Source organism: Macaca nemestrina, chromosome 11, assembly GCF_043159975.1.
Source record: "Macaca nemestrina isolate mMacNem1 chromosome 11, mMacNem.hap1, whole genome shotgun sequence".
Taxonomy (NCBI): Eukaryota; Metazoa; Chordata; class Mammalia; order Primates; family Cercopithecidae; genus Macaca; species Macaca nemestrina.
Window position 1 is genome coordinate 1,898,167 of NC_092135.1, and position 19,665 is coordinate 1,917,831.

A 19,665-nucleotide genomic window follows, 5' to 3' on the forward strand; every position below is an offset into this window, starting at 1 on the left:
GTTCTTTTAAGTGATGGTGAGAAAATATAAAAGTGTGATATAAAATAATGGGTGCTCAACCTAGTGAAATAATATAACCTGCTGAAATAGAAGCAAAACTACCTGTGAGTTTCTTCTTCAAATTTTCCATTTTATAGGGCATGGCAACTGCAAGAAGGCAAGCTCTTCTTCCTCAATTTTCTGGATAATTTCAGAGAAGTGGCACTAACAATGACGTGTTGGTTGAGGTATTTACCGGTAACTATAGATACATGTTACATTACAATGGATCAGAATGAAATAGCTCCTGTCTTTTTTTCAGCAAATAAATAATTTCATCTAACTGATGAATATTTATTGAGCAAGTAACTTGTACAAAGCTTTGGGAGAAACCCTGAGAACTCTAAGTTGAATGAGAAACTCTGAGCTAGAGGACATAAATTAAAATCTCCTAGAGACTTGTTGAATGGTTTTGACCAAAATGCTGATGATGATATGAACAATGAAGTTCAGGCTGAGGTGGTCTCACATGGAAATGAGGAACTTTTTGGAAACTAGAGCCAAGGTGACTCTTGTGCTTTAGCAAAAGTACTGGTGGCATTTTGCCCCTGCTCTAGAGAGCTGTGGAACTTTGAACTTGAAAGAGATTATTTAGGGTATCTGGAGGGAGAAATTTCTAAATAGCAAAGCTTTCAAGAGGAAGCAGAGCATACAAGTTTGGAAAATTTGCAGCCTGATGACACAATAGAAAAGAAAAACCAATTTTCTGGGGAGAAATTCATGCCTGCTGCAGAAATTTGCATAAGTAACAAAAAGTCAAATGTTATTCATCAAGACAATGGAGAAAATCTTTCCATGATATGTCAGAGACCTTCATAGCAGCCCCTCTCATCACAGAACTGGAGACTAGGAGGAAATAAAATGGTCACATGGGTCAGGCCCAGAGCCCCGCTGCTGTGTGCAGCCTAAGGAATTGATGCACTGCATCCCAGTCACTCCAGCTGTTGCACAAAGGGAACAAGGTACAGCTCAGACCATGGCTTCAGAGGGTGAAAGAAGCCCCAAGCCTTGGCAGCTTCCAAGTGGTTTTGAGCCTGCGGGTGGACAAAAGTCATAAATTGAGGTTTGGGAGCCTCCACCCAGATTTCAGAAGATGTATGGAAATGCCTGTCTGTTCGAGCAGAAGTTTGCTGCATGGTCGGAGCCCTCATGGAGAATCTCTACTAGGTCAGTGTGGAAGAGAAATGTGGGGTTGGAGCCCCCACAGAGAGTTCCTACTGGGGCACTGCCTAGTAGAGCTGTGAGAAGAGGGCCACCATCCTCTAGACTCCAGAATGGTAGATCCACCAACACCTTGTACTATGTGCCTAGAAAGAGCCACAGACACTCAACAGCAGCCTGTGAAAGCAGCCAGGTGGGAGGCTGTATCTTGCAAAGCCACAGGGGTGGAGCTGCTCAAGGCCATAGGAGCCCACTTCTTGCATCAGCATGACCTGCATGTGAAACATGGAGTCAAAGATCATTTTCGAGCTTTCAGGTTTAATGACTGTTCTATTGGATTTTGGACTTGCATGGAGCCTGTAGCTGCTTTGTTTTGGACAATTTATCCCATTTGGGATGGGCGTACTTACCCAAAGCCTGTACCTCCATTGAATTTAGGAAATAACTAACTTGCTTTTGATTTTACAGGCTCATAGGTGGAAGGAATTTGCCTTATTTCAGATGAGACTTCAGACTTGCATTTTGGGGTTAATGCTGGAATGAGTTAAGACTTTGGGGGAATGTTGGAAGGACATGATTGTTTTGAAGTGTGAGGACATGAGATCTGGGGAGAGGAGCAGGGGTGGAATGATATGATTTGGCTTTATGTCCCCACCCAAATCTCATCTTTAATTGTAGTTCCCATAATCCCTATGTGTCATGGGAGACACCTGCTGGGAAGTAATTGAATCATGGGGGCAGTTTCCCCCATGCTGCTGTTCTCGTGACAGTGAGTTCCCACAAGATTTGATGGTTTTATAAGGGTTTTTTACCGCTTTGCTCAGCACTTCTCTCTCCTGCCACCATGTGAAGAAGGACACGTTTGCTTCGCTTTCCACCATGATTGAAAGTTTCCTGAGGCCTCTCCAGCCATGCAGAACTGTGAATCAATTAAATTTCTTTCCTTTATAAATCACCCAGTCTCAGGTATGTCCTTATAGCACTGTGAGAATGGACAAATACAGTCAATATGGTCACTATTTTTTTAAACTTTATTTTAGCCATTCTGATAGGTGTGAAGTTGTATCTTATTGTGGTTTCAGTGTACTGGTGCATTTCCCTAATGACTAATGATATTAAACATCTTTTCATGTGCTTTTTTGCCATCCACATGTATGATTTATTAAAGTGTCTATTCAGGTCTTTTGCCCACTTTTTGGGATAGTTTTTTTTTTAATTATTCCTGAGTTTTAAGAGATTTTTACTTATGCTAGATACAAGTCCTTCTTTGCATATGCAATATGTAAGCATTTTCTCCCAATCTATCATCTACATTTTTATTCTTCTACCTATGTCTTTTGCAGAACAAAATATTGTTTTTATTTGGATAAATTGCATTTTTTCTGGGTTGTTTCTTTGGTCTCATATGTAAGAATTTACTGCCAAACCACAGGCCAAGAAGTTTTACTATTATATTTCTTCTAAAAGTTTATAATTTTAAGTTATTTATTTAAGTTTATGATTTATTTTTAGTAACCTTTTGAGGTCTGAGGCTCAGATCAAAGTTGTTTTTTTTTTTTTTTCTTTCATGGCATATGGATGTCCAATTTTTCAAAAGTTATTTATTCAAAAACTATCCTTTCTGCATTTTGTTTCTGTACTTTTCTCAGAAAACAATTGGGTAAGTCAACATAGACTCTGTATTCCGTTCTTTTGATCTATATGTTTATTAACTTAAAAGTAATGCATTGACTTTCTTACTGGAACTTTAAAGTGAATCTTAAAATTGGGTAATGTGATTCCTCTAAATTTGTTTTTCCTTTTTCAAAATTATTTTGGTTACTCCAATTCCTTTGACTTTCCATACAGGTTTTATAATCAGTTTGTCTGTATCTTCAAAAGAAACTCCTGCCAGGATTTTTATTGAGTTTGCATTTAATCCACAAATCAACTCGGGAAACATTGGCATCTCTACACTGCTGTGTTTCCATCCATGAAAGTGGCATCTCTCCATTCATTTTGGTTTAAATATAAATCAAAGATAGTTTTTCACCAACATCCTGTTGTTGTGAGCATTTAGATTCCATCTATGTTCTGTTAGAGACACATACATATATGAATATTTCATTTGTTGAAGCTATTGTAAGTGATATTATTATTATTTAAATTTGATTTCCATTTGTACATTGCTGGTAAATAGAAGTACGATTTTTGTGTGACCTATAATATTGTAACTTTGTAAATTCACATACGAGTTCTAGGAGGTGTGAGTGTGTCTGTGTGCACATATGTTGTCAATTCCTTGATATGTTCTGCACAATTACATCTGAGAAAATAAATGATTTTATTTATCCCATTTCAATCTACATGTTTTATATATTTATGCATATATTCCGGTACAATTTTGATATGAATAGCTATGTATCATGAGAATAGCTTTGTATATCATTTTGGGGTAAAATTTTCAGTCTTTCACCATGAAGCATATTGAGAGCTGAAGGTTTTTTAGTAAAGTCCTGTTCTCAGGTTGAGGAAGTTTCCATCTGAATTAGTCCATTTGCATTGCTATAAAATAATACCCAATGCTGGTACTATGTAAAGAAAAGGGGTGTATTTGTCTCACAGTTCTGCCGGCTGTGTAAGAATGGGGCCAAGCATGTTTGGCTTCTGGGGAGGGCTCAGGGAGCTTTTAGTTGTAGAAGAAGGAAGGAGAGCCAGTGTGTCACATGGCAAGAGTGGGAGCAAGAGATGGAGAAGAGGTGCCAGCCTCTTTTAAACTACTAGCTCTTGGTGAACTAATAGAGTGACAACTCACTCATTATTGCAAAGAGAACATCGAATCATTCATGAAAAATCTGTCCTCATGGCTCCAACACCTCACACCAGGTCTATCTCCAACCTTGGAGGTCACATTTCAACATGAGATTTGGAGGGGCACATCCAAACAATATCACGTTCCTAGTTTTGTTTAGTTTGCTTAATTTGCTAAGATTTTATCATGTGTGGATGGTGAATTTTGTCTAATCCTTTTCTGACAAAGATATGATAACATGTGTTTTTCTTCTTCAGACTGTAAATATGATGAATTACATTGTTGATTTTAGATTACTGAACAGTCTTGAACTCCTGAGGTAAAACTCCACTTCCACTTGTTTTTTGTTGTTGTTTTTGTTGTTATTTTGTTTGTTTGTTTGTTTTCTGACATGGAGTTTCACTTTGTCACCCAGGCTGGAGTACAATGTCATGGTCTTGGCTCACTGCAACCTCCACCTCCAGGGTTCAAGCTATTCTCCCGCTTTAGCCTCCTGAGGAGCTGGGACTACAGGCGCATGCCATCACACCTGGTTAATTTTTTTCTTCAGTAGAGACAGGGTTTCACTATGTTGGTCAGGCTGGTCTCGAACTCCTGACCTCGTGATCTACCCGCCTCGGCCTCCCAAAGTACTGGCATTACAGGCATGAGCCACCATGCCTGGCCAGTTGTGGTGTTTTATTTCTTCTCTCTTCTCTTCTCTTCTTTCTTTCTTCTTTCTTTCTTTCTTTTTCTTTCTTTCTTTCTTTTTCTTTCTTTCTTATTTTTTCCGACAGAATCTCACTCTGTCACCCAAGCGGGAGCACAGTGGCATGATCTCAGCTCACTGCAACCTCTGCCTGCTGGGTTCAAGTGATTCTCCTGCCTCAGTCTCCCGAGTAGCTGGAATTACAGGGCTGGTGCCACCCAGGTAATATTTTTTGTATTTTTATTAGAGACAGGATTTCATTATGTTGGCCAGGCTGGTCTCGAACGCCTGCTCTTGATTCTACTTTCTAGCTCCCTAAATTTGACTACTGAGTGTACCTTATATGAGTGGAATCACACAATATTTGTCTTTTCATGTCTGGCTTATTTCACTTACCATAACATTCAAGTTTCATCTATACTGTAGCATGCATTGGAATTTTCTTCCTTTTTAAGTATGTGACTGCGCATACTGAATTTTGTTTATCCATTCTTCAATCAATGGACAGTTAGATTGTTTCTACTTTTTGGCTATTGTGAATAAAGATGCAATAAACATTGGTTTATAAATATCTAATCAGCTCATCTTCCACTTCTTTTACATATATAGCTGAAAGTGGAATTTCTTTTTTTTAATTAATTAATTAATTATTATTATTATACTTTAAGTTCTAGGGTACATGTGCATAACGTTCTAAATCATACGGTAACTCTCTGTTTAATTTTTTAAGGAACTGCTGTCTGTTTTCCACAGTGGCTGCACCATTTTACATTCCCACCAGTAATGCACAAAGGTTCCAGTTTCTCCACATCCTCACCAACACTCATTATTATCTGTTTTTTTGTTTGTTTTTGTTTGTTTGTTTGTTTTTGTAATAGCCATCCTAACGTGAATCAGATAGATGTGAATTGGTATCTTGTTGTGATTTTGATTACCATTTCCCTAATTATTAATGATGTTGAACATTTGATGTGCTTATTGGTGATCTCAACCTATTTGGGAAAAAAAGGTCTATTCAAGTCCTTTGCCCATCTTTAAAATGGATTTGCTGGTATTTTTGTTGAATCGTAAGATTATTTTTCATTTCTTGTAGCTTAACCTGTCAGTTCTAAAATTGCCACTTGCTGCTTCTTTTTGTGTTACATTTTCTATTTTTTTCTGAAACTTTTTGTCTTTTTTTAAGAGTGTTTGTTACTTATTGGAGAATTTCTATGACTACTTTAAAGTCTTTGCCAGATAATTCCAACATGTATCATCTCAGTTTTGAAGTCTCTTGATTGTTCTTTCCTGTGAGAGGTAAGATTTTACTAGTTTACTCTTTGCTAAGTAACTCTGGATACTATCTTGGATATTACGTGTACTGTGTTTTGAGATGCTGGATCCCATTTAAATTCTATAGAGAAAATAGACACTCTATTTTAGCAGCCAAGACACCCATTTTGGTGAGCACTGCAAGTTCCAATCAACCTTCTGCATGCTGTAAACACTGTTTACAACTCTCTTACATATGTACTCCCAGGGATCAGTGTGCCTGGACTGTAGTCTAGCCAGAGCCAAGTGCTCAAAATCTATTCTATTCTTGTTTGAATAAGACCCACATATAGTCAGCTCAGGAGTTTCCCCTGGAGATAAACAACTTTGTGGATCATTTTTCCTGAGCTTTATCACCCTGCTGAAGTCTATTTCCTGGTATTGATACTTTGCAGGTCTCAGGTGCTCCCTTTTTCAGTATCCTGGTGAAAAAGCAAGATGACATCTGCACCTCTACCCTTGCTAAATATGTCCAAGTTGCCCTTCAGAGGAGTGGTACCATGATTTTTAAATTCCTACTAGTAATTGGGCATAAATGTCTGTCCTCACATCCTCCCCACAGGCAATAGAGGGGAGTCCCTGCACCCCCACAGGGCTATGAGTTAGATGAGGTGCTCTACCCGTCCAACTTCAGCGCACCAACTTAGCCACCCTTTACCAGTCTCCGCCTGTCACTGCCAGGAATATGTGATGGGAACCAGTATTTCATTAGTTGCAGAGCTGTCTCCTCTGAGCGTTCCCATGCACTTCTAACCGGTTATGGAACAGATACACGCATCCCCTCTGTAAAGATGGTGGTGCCTGGCCTTCCTGCCATTCCGACTTCATGTTCTTTCAAAACAGAAGCAGTCTTTAATCAAATGCCCACTGTGTTCTTCGGGCTATGTGCACACCAACTCCGTGACGGCACTTTAGATGTGTAGGGAAAGGGGTTTACTCCCATTTACGCCCATTTTACAGACATTAAAACTGAGTTCAAAGTTTGGTGGCTGGAAGACTTAATGCTCCCAAACAGCAGACTTGGAAATCCAACCTGTCTGATGTGCACCAACCATTATGCAATATGGAGCACCAGACCCAGCCACAGTGTCCTGTCCCCAACATAATTAATTTGCAATCCACTTCTTCGATGCCCAAGATCCTGACACCTATGTGCACTTGACCCCAAAGTGCCTGCTTTTATTTCCTTTCCTGCAAAATGACAACACAATTGACTTTAACAGTAGGTTTTGGTTCCTGAAGTGAGAAGTGAATGAAGGAATAAAGGTAAAGGCTGGCTAGGGTGGAGGGCTAAATACATATCTGATTAAATAAATGACTGTCATACTACTTTGGAGTATGGCATGAACTCCCAGGATCCACTTACTGCTCAGACTGACTGTTGTTAGAGGTCTAATATCCTCCTCTGAACAGAGAAAGAGGAATGGTTCCAGATGGCTCTAGGCAAGGATAGCAGGACTGTCTTTGACTATAACAGGGCATTTTGGTGCTTGCCCTCACTGCAGCTCCTGCTTCATAGTGATCAGCCAGGATGCACGGCAAGGAGGAGCTGTCCAGTACGACAGTAAGGTCAACTTGGATGTCCTCAGTGAGCCCACACTGATAAGCTCTATCCAGACCCACCTTGGGTATAGGTTTACCTCAAGTTTTCAGCAAGTAGTTTTCAAAAAACAAAAGTGACTGTATTCCTGCTTGGTCCTGTTTCTGCCTCTTCCCTCTCACTGCCAGCTCCTCTGATATGTATGCAGATAAAACTGAAATAGCCCCAGCACTTTGGGAGGCCAAGGCGGGTGGATCACAAGTCAGGAGATCAAGACCATGGTGAAACCCTGACTCTACTAAAAATACAAAAAATTAGCCGGGCGCGGGGGCAGGCGCCTGTAGTCCCAGCTACTCAGGAGGCTGAGGCAGGAGAATGGCGTGAACCCTGGAGGCGGAGCTTGCAGTGAGCCGAGATCGCGCCACTGCACTCCAGCCTGGGCGACAGAGCGAGACCCCGCCTCAAAAAAAAAAAAAAAAAAAAAAAACTGAAATAGCAATTCTCAAAAAACTTTTCATGCCACACATCAATTTTTGGGGAGGTGGTGTGGATGAGAGCCAGAAACCTAGCCTACTTGATACTCTCAAAATTCATAAATCTCTCATTCAGCCTGGTACAAATCTGGGTTATTCCTATTAAGGTTCCTGTGAGCAGCCTTTTAGATTTACTGTTACCAATTTCCGCAAGCCAGTCCTGACAGAGGAATGACATCTAATTGAGTCAGATTGGCCTCTTTTGTTCTTTCTGTGATGTTTGGGGTTTACATGTATGTATGCACGTGCTTTAAGAAAATAGGACAGCTGCATCAATTCAAGCCCACTACGAAGAAAGAGAGCCCATTCTGCAAAGCTGTTTTGTGTCATCCAGTGCTAAATATTCCTTGTAGGGTTTGTTCCTCTTTTCCTCCCTGGTTTGCACTTGTACACTGAGGTAAGCTGACCCAGGGAGGGGACATTCCCCTGCACCCGGGGATTCCCTTGGCAGGGTCAGAGCATGAAGTGAACAGCACCTCAGGCATTTTTACTGCATTGTCAGTATTTGGGGGAAGTATCTACATTCTGCATTTCTTGAGCAAACTCACAGTTTTCAAGTAAGAATACTGGACATGGAAGTCCCAAGATGTGGTCCTTGCTCTGTTTACATATTAGTGACCATGATCCTACTTAGAGTAACAAAACTACCACCCTTCTTTGAATCAGGAACAAACTATTACTTGGAGGCACTGTCTTTCCAGCCAGGCAGCCTTGTGTAATGGAATGCGTTTGTTCCTGGGGTGTAGACAGACGTTGCACTTGAAGTTAGTCCCCTCACTACCTGCCTTTCAATCTTTCCAAGGGGCTGGCGTCTTCAGCCTGTTGTCCTCCATCTGTTACTTGGGAAGTGGTGCCTGTCTCATGAGGCTACTCTGAGGATTCTCTTGGCAATGTTGGGTGGTAGCTGGACTCTGATGCAAGTGCCTGTACTCTTTTCTACCACAGAACAGGCAGCTTGGAAACCAGGGTGTGAATACTGAAGCTCAGAGTCCCTCCAAACTGCAGAGGCTGACACCCAGGTAAAAATCTTTACCTCTGCCTGAATTTTTCAGGGCACCAACTCTTACCCATCACACCAGGAAGAACAAACGCATTTCATTTTTATCATCAGATTGAAAAGAAGACTTCTCAATCCAAGCTCTAGCTTTTTGCGGGAAGTCAGGGACCCCAATTGAAGACACCGGCTGAAGCTGAGGCAGAAGAACATAAATTGTGAAGATTTCATGGACATTTATTAGTTCCCCAAATTAATACTTTTATAATTTTTTATGCCTGTCTTTACTACAATCTCTGAACATAAATTGTGAAGATTTCATGGACACTTATTACTTCCCCCATCAATACTCATGAGTTCCTATACCTGTCTTTACTTTAATCTCTTAATCCCATCATCTTCATAAGCTGAGGATGAATGTCACCTCAGGACCCTGTGATGATTGCATTAACTGCACAAATTGTTTGTAGAGCATGAGTATTTGAACAATATGAAATCTGGGCACCTTAAGAACAGGATAACAGCGATTTTCAGGGAACAAAATAGATGACCTTAAAGTCTGGCTGCCTGTGGGCCAGGAGGAACAGAGCCATATTTCTCTTCTTTCAAAAGCAAATAGGAGAAATATCACTGAGTTCTTTTTCTCAGCAAGGAACATCTCTGAGAAAGAGAATGCGTTCCTAAGGGGAGGCCTCTGAAATGACTGCTTTGGGAATGTCTGTCTTTTAACGTTGCAGATAAGGGATGAAATAAGCCCCAGTCTCCTGTAGCGCTCCCAGGCCTATTAGGATGAGGAAATTCTTGCCTAATACATTTTGGTCAGACCAGTTGTCTGCTCTCAAACCCTATCTCCTGATAAGATGTTACCAATGACAATGAGTGCCCGAAACTTCATTAGCAATTTTAATTTTGCCCCGGTCCTGTGATCTTGCCCTGCCTCCATTTGCCTTGTGATATTTGATTACCTTGTGAAGCATGTGATCTCTGTGACCCACACCCTATTCATACACTCCCTCCCCTTTTGAAAATCACTAATAAAAACTTGCTGGTTTTGTGGCTTGGGGGGCATCACAGAACCTGCCGACATGTGATGTCTCCCTTGGACCCCCAGTTTTAAAATTTCTCTCTTTTGTACTCTTTCCCTTTATTTCTCAAATTGGCTGACACTTAGGGAAAAAGAATAATGTACGTGAAATATTGGGGACTGGTTTCCCCCAGTACTAACTCAGCAGGAAAGGATGCTGTGGTTGATTAGGATGTCTGCCCTGGTCAAGTGAGGGGTGAAATGGACACCTGTGCTACACTTAACCTATCTGAGAATGCTATGGTGATCGCCTCAAAAGTGAGCACATGTGTTAGCAATATTGGTGCTGTGTCTTCAGTTCCCAGCACAAGGCAAGGCATGGCCAATATATCATGCATGACTATGAAAGAATGAAACCATTTGGGATTTGATGAGTTTTGCTCTAATAAGATAGTAACAGGTGTCTGGCATGACAGCCTACACTTGCCAGTGGGGGTTATTCTCAGGGCCAAGAAAAGACTGAAAATCAGAGAGAAATTCTCTGGTGGAAGGAAAAAGTGATAGCAGTAATGTGAGTAAAATCCTTTGGGGTGACAGCTAATTAACATTAAATTAGGGTAGAGTGGGAAAATTAATTAATGTCCAAACTGTGTGGCAGGTATCCAGAGGTCTCTGGTTTATGAAGATTGATGGGAACACAAGTGTGGTTTGTCGAAACATGTGAACACAGGTCTATGGTCTACAGAAACAGATGTGGGTGCAAGTCTGTCATGCTACTATTGTCTGTGGAAACAGAAGAGGGCACAGGTTTACAGTCCATGGAAACAGATGTAGACACAGGTCTAAAACCTACACACACACAAAAAAAATTTAAGCACAAGTCTACAAAAATAGATATGGGCAAAGGTCTACAATTGATGAAAATGGGTGTGGGCACAAGTCTATGGTCTATGGAAACAGATGTGGGCACAGGTCCATAGTCTCTAAAACATACATGAGCATGGGTCTATGGTCTGTGGAATTAGATGTAGGCACAAGACTATGATTTCTGAAAAAGACATGGGCATGGGTCTATGATCTCTGAAACAGATTTCGGCATGGGTCTATAGTCTATGGGATCAGATGTAGGCACGAGACTATAATCTCTGAAACAGACTCGGGCATGGGTCTGTAGTCTATGGAATCAGATGTAGGCACGAGACTATAATCTCTGAAACAGACTTGGCCATGGGTCTATGGTCTCTGAAACAGACTTGGCCATGGGTCTATGGTCTCTGAAACAGACTTGGCCATGGGTCTATGGTCTCTAAACAGACTTGGACATGGGTCTATGGTCTGTGGAAACAGACTTGGGCATGGGTCTATGCTCTGTGGAAACAGACTTGGACATGGGTCTATGGTCTCTGAAACAGACTTGGGCATGGGTCTGTGGTCTCTAAATAGACTTGGACATGGGTCTGTGGAAACAGACTTGGACATGGGTCTATGGTCTGTGGAAACAGACTTGGGCATGGATCTATGCTCTGTGGAAACAGACTTGGTCATGGGTCTATGGTCTCTAAATAGACTTGGACATGGGTCTGTGGAAACAGACTTGGACATGGGTCTATGGTCTGTGGAAACAGACTTGGGCATGGATCTATGCTCTGTGGAAACAGACTTGGGCATGGGTCTATGGTCTCTAAATAGACTTGGACATGGGTCTGTGGAAACAGACTTGGACATAGGTCTATGGTCTGTGGAAACAGACTTGGGCATGGATCTATGCTCTGTGGAAACAGACTTGGACATGGGTCTATGGTCTCTAAACAGACTTGGACATGGGTCTATGGTCTGTGGAAACAGACTTGGGCATGGATCTATGCTCTGTGGAAACAGACTTGGACATGGGTCTATGGTCTCTGAAACAGACTTGGGCATGGGTCTATGGTCTGTGGAAACAGACTTGGGCATGGGTCTATGGTCTCTGAAACAGACATGGACAGAGGTCTATGGTCTGTGAATGCAGACATGGGCATGGATCAATGCTCTGTGGCATCAGACATAAGTGTGGGACTATGATTTCTAAAACAGACATGGGCATGGGTCTATAGTCTGTGGAAACAGATGTGGGCACAGGCCTATGATCTCTGAAACAGACGTGGGTGGTCATAGGTCTTTGACCTCTGAAAGAAATGTGGGAATGGGTTTATGGTCTGTGGAATCAGACACGGGCACAGGTCTATGGTCTCTGAAACAGATGTGGGCATGGGTCTATAGTCTCTGAAATAGACATGAGCACAGGTCTATGGTCTCTGAAACAGACATGGGCATAGGTCTATGGTCTCTGAAATAGACATGAGCACACATGTATGGTCTCAGAAACAGACGTGGGCACAGGTCTATAGTCTGTGGGAAAAGGTAAGAGTGAAGGTAAGAGAAGTGTAAGAATGGTTTACTAAGCTGGGCAGTGTTCAGAACTCTTCAGTACAGGGCACTGAAACTGGGTCAGGTGCCCCTACCATGCAGTAATAGCACCTTACTTGTGTCTCTGCATCACTGCCCATTAGAGTGCACTGGACCTCCTGGTTATCGGTCAGCCTCCCTGTCTGAACCGTAAGCCCCTGTAGGATAGAGTTTTCTTTTTCTTCATGTCTGTGTTCTCAGAACCAGCACAGAGTAGCAGGTTTGGGTGTTTAAGGAATACTCTGTTGATGAATGGGTGGATGGATGCTCTAGACATTGGAGAATTATGCCTTGTCCAGCTTCCTAGAGATGCAGGATGGCCTTCTCCATGGACATCAGGGCCTCAGGGAGATGCTAAGGAGACCCTTCCACTACAGAACCTTAATCAGGACTAGGGCTGGATGGGCGCCTGGCCGTCCAGTGGGCACTCAGGATGGAGATGGCCACTGGGGCCGTTGAAGGTAAGGTTATTGGACACTGAAAAATCCATTTAATTTCAACTCCCACTGGCACTCTGGGTGGGCCCAAGAGATACTGGCCCATATTGCTTCTAGCAAACCAAGGTAAGGGAGTAGCACAATCTGCAAGCACGTGGGAATAACAATAAAAAGAAAAGTTATCAAAATGAGAACCTGCCATATACAAGCAGATTTCATAATTAGAACACCTGAAATAAAGCTAGGACGGAGGAAGGAAAGCACACTTGTGACACCCCACCCACTGCGTGGTAGCCCTCACTCTGGCTATTGTCTGGCCCACTAGACCAACTGCCTCCACTTTTTCAGGACTGAGATCCTGATCTGGTCCCTCCTGGTCAGGACAGTAAGACCATGATGCAGAACAGGAAATGGTCTGAGTTTAAACCGCAGCTTGACCGTCAATGAATTGTGGAGGTGTGGTTGCGCATGAGCTTTCTGTGTATTGATTTCTCCACCTGTAGACTGTGAATGATATTATCTCATGACTCAGTGTAAGAATCAACAGAAGTAACATATACCAAATGCCTTGGATGCAGCAGGTTCTCAATACATGGTAGTTGTCTTTAATGCCACCATAATACTACCTCAACACCACTGAGCACAGCATGAGATTCCTATGAGCCTAGGCAACCTTGTCCATAAAAGAGGTCCCTAGACTCCCTCTCTACAATCACTACAGTGTCCCAAGGAGTAATTATAAGTGAAAACATGCATCATTGGCCTGTCAGGTGATACAGTAGCCTCCCCATCACTATCTAGGTTACCTTCGATAGACCCTGTGTTTATCTGAACTGATGAAGAGACTCACACACAAACAGCAGCTTGTGTGCCTGAATTTTATAATTAAATGATCACAATTTAGGACTGAAGGGATGTTTAGAGCTCAACTACTTTGTACTTCTTTTTTTTTTTTTTTTTTTTTTTGAGGCGGAGTCTCGCTCTGTCGCCCAGGCTGGAGTGCAGTGGCGCAATCTCGGCTCACTGCAAGCTCCGCCTCCCGGGTTCCCGCCATTCTCCTGCCTCAGCCTCCTGAGTAGCTGGGACTACAGGCGCCCGCTACCGCGCCCGGCTAATTTTTTGTATTTTTAGTAGAGACGGGGTTTCACTGTGGTCTCGATCTCCTGACCTTGTGATCCGCCCGCCTCGGCCTCCCAAAGTGCTGGGATTACAGGCTTGAGCCACCGCGCCCGGCCTACTTTGTACTTCTTTATGGATAGCACATCTGGCAAATAATAAGCACCAAACGGATTTATTGACTAGCTGGTAATGAGATCTGTAATTGTTAATAGACTGCATACACCTTTTATTTTATTTACAATTAGGCATTTTAAAACAAAGAATATAGAGATTAAGCCTTCCACTATAATTATCACTTCTAAAGAATGAGAAAACAATAAATAAAACATGTGAGATGCACAAAACATACTCCAAGAGGAACCCCATGCTTAGCCATAAAGCAAGTCTGAACATATTTAGAAAAACTGACATTGCACCAGCCACACAGTCAGACTACAGTGGAACAAAAATAAAAATCAATACCAAGAATATCTCCCCAAACCACACAGTTATTTAAAAATTAAACAACTTGTTCCTGAATGACTTTTAGGTAAACAAATTAAGGCAAAAATGAAAATCTCCTTTGAAATAAATAAAAACAGGCAGAACATATGAAAATCTCAGGGATGCAGCAAAAGCAATATTAAGAGAAAAATTTATAGTGCTAAATGCTTACTCAAAAAATTTAAAACACTTCAAATTAATGATCTAACATCACACCAATAACTAGAAAAATAAGGACAAACAAACCCAAAAGCTAACAGACGAAAAGAAATAACTAAAATCAGAATGGAACTGAATGAAATTGAGACCCCAAAAATCCATGCAAAAAAAAAAAAATCAAGGCCAGGCGCAGTGGCTCAAGCCTGTAATCTCAGCACTTTGGGAGTCCGAGGCGGGCGGATCACAAGGTCAGGAGATCGAGACCACAGTGAAACCCCGTCTCTACTAAAAAAAATACAAAAAATTAGCCGGGCGCGGTGGCGGGCGCCTGTAGTCCCAGCTACTCAGGAGGCTGAGGCAGGAGAATGGCGGGAACCCGGGAGGCGGAGCTTGCAGTGAGCCGAGATCGCGCCACTGCACTCCAGCCTGGGCAACAGTGTGAGACTCCGTCTCAAAAAAAAAAAAAAAAAAAAAAAAAAAAAAAATCAATGAAACCAAAAGTTGGTTCTCATAAAGGATTATCAATATTAATTGGTTGCTAGCTAGATTAATAAAGAAAAAAAGAGAGAAGGTCTGAGTAAACACAAACAGAAATGAGAAAAGTGATGTTATAACTGATCCCACAGAAACAGAAAGATCCTCAAAGACTACTATGAGCACATCTATGCACACAAACTAGAAAATGCGAGGAAAAGGATAAATTCCTGGAAGCACACAACCTCCTAGGATTGAATCAGGAAGAAATTGAAACTCTGAACCAACCCATATCAAGTTCCAAAGTTGAATCAGCAATAGAAAATCTACCAACCATAAAAAGCCTCAGACTAGATGAATTCACAGCCAAATTCTACTAGACATACAAAGAACTAATACCAATTCTACCAGACATACAAAGAAGAACTAATACCATTTCCACAAAATCGAGCAGATCCTAACTCATTCTACAAAGCCAGTATTACCATGATAGCAAAACCTGGAGGTGACACAACAAAAAAAAAGAAAACTTCAAGCCAAAATCTCTGATTAATATAGATGCAAAAATCCTCAATATAGTATTAGAAAGCCCAATCAAGCAGCATATCAATAAGTTAGTTCATGGCCAGGCATGGTGACTCATGCCTGTAATACCAGCACTTTGGGAGGCTGAGCCAGGTGGATCATTTGAGGTCAGGAGTTCAAGACCAGCCTGGCCAACATGGTGAAACCCATCTCTACTAAAAACACAAAAATTAGCTGGGCGGTAGTGGCGTGTGTCTGTAACCCCAGCTACTCCAGAGGCTGAGGCAGCAGAATCACTTGAGCCTGGACGGTGGAGGTTGTGGTGAGCCAAGATCATGCCACTGCACTCCAGTCTGGGCAATACAGTGAGACCCTGTCACAAAAAAGAAAAACATAGTTAATTCACCATGATCAAGTAAGCTTCGTCCTGGGATGCAAGGTCGGTTCAACATATGCAAATCAATAAAAATGACTAGGCCACATAGAATTAAAAGTAAAATACATATAATTTCAACTGGCATAGAAAAAAAAGCCTTCAATAAACCCAACATCTCCTTATGATAAAAACTCTCCCCAAACTAGGCACTGAAAGAACATACCTTAAAATAATAAAACTGATCTATGACGAGCCCACAGCCAACATTATACTGAACAGGCAAAAGCTTGAATCATTCCCCTAGAGAACTGGAGCAAGACAAGGATGCTCACTCTCACCACTCCTATTCAACGTAGTACTAGAAGTCCTGGACAGAGCAATTAGGCAAGAGAAAGAAATAAAGATCAGGTATATAGGAATAAATGAAGTCAAACTATCTCTCTTCACTGATGATACGATTTTATACCTAGAAAACCCTACAGATTCCACCAAAGTGTTCCTGGAACTGATAAATGACTTCAGTGAACTTTCAGGATATAAAATCAAGGTACAAAAATCAGTAGTATTTCTATACACCAATAATGTTTAAGCTGAGAGTCAAATTAAGAGTGTAATCCCATTCACAATTACCATACACAAAAAAAATAAAATACCTAGGAATCTAACCAAGGAGGTAAAGGATGTCTGCCAGGAGCACTACAAAACACTAATGGAAGAAATCATAGATGACAGAAACAAATGGAAAAACATTCCATACTCATGGATTGGAAGAATCAATGTCATTAAAATGATCATACTTCCCAAAGCAATCTACAGATCCCACAATATTGCTATCAAACTACCAATGTCATTTCTCACAGAATTCAATAAAACTATTCTAAAATTCATATGGAACCAAAGAAGAGCCTGAATAGTCAAAACAATCCTAAGCCAAAAGAATAAAGACAGAAGCATCACACTATCTGACTTCAAACTATACTATAAGGCTACAGTAACCAAAAGAGCATGGTAATGGTAAAACAAGCAAACAAACAAACAAAAAACAGACACATAGACTAATGGAACAGAATAAGGAACCCAGACATAAAGCCTTACACCTATAGCTATCTGATATTTGACAAAATGGACAAAAATAAGAACTGGAGAATGGACTGTCTATTCAATAAATGATGCTGAGATAACTGCTTAGCTATATATAAAAAAATAAAACTGGACCCCCTACATTTTACCACATACAAAAATTAACTCAAGATGAATTAAAGATTTAAATGTAGGACCTTAAACTAGAAGAATTTCAGAAGAAAACCTAGGAAACACCATTATGGACATTGGCTTTAGGGAAATAATTTATGATTAAGTTATCAAAGGCAATTGCAACAAAGAAAACTGATAGGTGGTATCTAATTAAACTAAAGAGCATTTGCACAGCAAAAGAAAATATCAACAGGGTAAGTAACCTACAAAATGGGGGAAAATATTCACAAACGATGCATCTGACAAAGGCCTACTATTCAGAATCTATAAGAAACTTAATTCAACAAGCAAAAAACAATCCATTAAAAAATGGGCAAAGGACATTAATAGATACTTCTCAAACAAAGACATACAAGCAGCCAACAAGTATTTAAAAAATGTGCAATGTCGCTAATCATCAGGGAAATACAAATCAAGACCACAATGAAATATCATCTCACACCAATCAGAATGGTGATTATTAAAAAGTCAAAAAACAACAGATGCTGATGAGGCTGAGGCAGGAGAATCTCTTGAGCTGAAGAGTTGAAGGCTGCAGTAAGCTGTGGTCTGATCATGCCACTGCACTCCAGCCTGGGTCACAGAGAAAGACCCTGTCTCTACAAAAAGAAAAAGAAAACAAAGTTGGCTATATCTTGATATGTTAAAGCAGGGATGAGAATCCTTACGATTCTCTCTACTTTTAAATTTATTTCAAATGTTTCATAATAAAATTTCAAACATGAGACCGTGTTCTATAATGAGAGGGGCCATGTTCAGCCCCACCCTCATTACATCCTTATTGTCTTCTGTTAGGCAGACGAGCTCCTGAATAGAAAAGGATATGGGATCTGCAGCATTAAGGCTTCCCAAGGAAGCACTAGCAGGCAACTGGGCAGCAGCAGACATGCTGCCAGCAACTTGCACTGCTTATAAACAAGACGTTTCACACCTGGAAAGTTCTCATATGTTCTTTGAAATCAAAACAGTTTGGCAAAATCTAAAGACAATTTTCTATAGGAGGTTCTTTGGAATTATCTGGTTATTTCCTTATCAAGATATGGGGAGGTAGTTTTTCAATCCTCACCCTATTACCTGGGTGACAAAATAATTTGTACCCCAAACCCCCGTGTATCAGTCAGTTTTCATGCTGCTGATAAATACATACCTGAGACTGGGCAATTTACAAAAGAAAGAGGTTTATTGGACTTACAGTTCCACATGGCTGTGGAGGCCTCACAATCATGGTGGAAGGGGAAAGGCATGTCCTACACAGTAACAGACAAGAGAGAGAAGGAGCTTATTTAGGGAAACTCTTCATTTTAAAACTGTCAGATCTCATGAGACTTACTCACTATCATGAGACCAGCATGGGAAAGACCTGCCTGCCCCTTGATTCAGCTGCCTGCCACTGGGTCCCTCCCACAACACATGGGAATTCAAGACGAGATTTGGGTGGGGACACTCAAACCATATCTTTCTACCCCTGGCCCCTCCCAAATCTCATGTCCTCAAATTACAAAACCAATCAGGCCTTCCCATCAGTGCCCCCAAAGTCCTAACTCATTTCAGCATTAACTCAAAAGTCCACAGACCAAAAGTCTCATCTAAGACAAGGCAAGTCCCTTCCGCCTATCATCAGTCTGTAAAATCAAAAGCAAGTTAATTAGTTCCTAAATACAATGGGGTACAGGCATTGAGTAAATACAGCTGTTCCAAATGGGATAAATTGGGCTGGTGTTGAGTGTCTGTGGCTTTTCCAGGTTCACAGTGCAAGCTGTTGGTGGATCTACCATTCTGGGGTTTGGAGGATGGTGGCCTTCTTCTAACAGCTCCACTAGCCTCTGTGTTGGGGCTCTGACCCCCTTCTGCACTGCCCTAGCAGAGGTTCTCCATGAGGGCCCTACTCCTGCAACAAACTTCTGCCTGGGCATCCAGGCATATCCCTACATCCTCTGAAATCTAGGTGGAGGTTCCCAAACCTCAACTCTTGACTTCTGTACACCCACAGATTCAACACCATGTAGAAGCTGCTGAGGTTTGGGGTTTCCACCCTCTGAAGCAACAGCCCAAGCTGTACTTTAGCCCCTTTTAACCATGGCTGGAGAGACTGGAACATAGGGTACCAAGTCCTCAGGCTGCACAGACCAGGGAGGCCCAGGGCACAGCCCAAGAAACCATGTTTTCCTCCTAGGCCTCTGGGCCTGTGATGGGAGGAACTGCCATGAAGACCTCTGACGTTCCCTGAAGACATTTTCCCCATTGTCTTGGTGATTAACACTTGGCTCCTCGTTACTTTTGCAAATTTCTGCAACTGGCTTGAATTTCTCCTC

At 41.5% G+C, this 19,665-nt stretch overlaps 1 long non-coding RNA gene across 2 annotated transcripts in view; it reads right to left on the reverse strand.

Moving 5' to 3' along the window:
- Window positions 1-17,000: 17,000 nt before the first annotated feature.
- Window positions 17,001-19,665, reverse strand: part of LOC139356945 (uncharacterized) — a 47,724-nt gene continuing 45,059 nt past the window's right edge. For both annotated transcript variants that reach the window (XR_011609485.1, XR_011609484.1), the window contains exons 2-3: window positions 18,546-18,600; window positions 17,001-17,952 (exon numbers count right to left, since the gene is read on the reverse strand). This is a non-coding gene — a long non-coding RNA (uncharacterized lncRNA). The remainder of the gene's footprint in view (window positions 17,953-18,545; window positions 18,601-19,665) is intronic.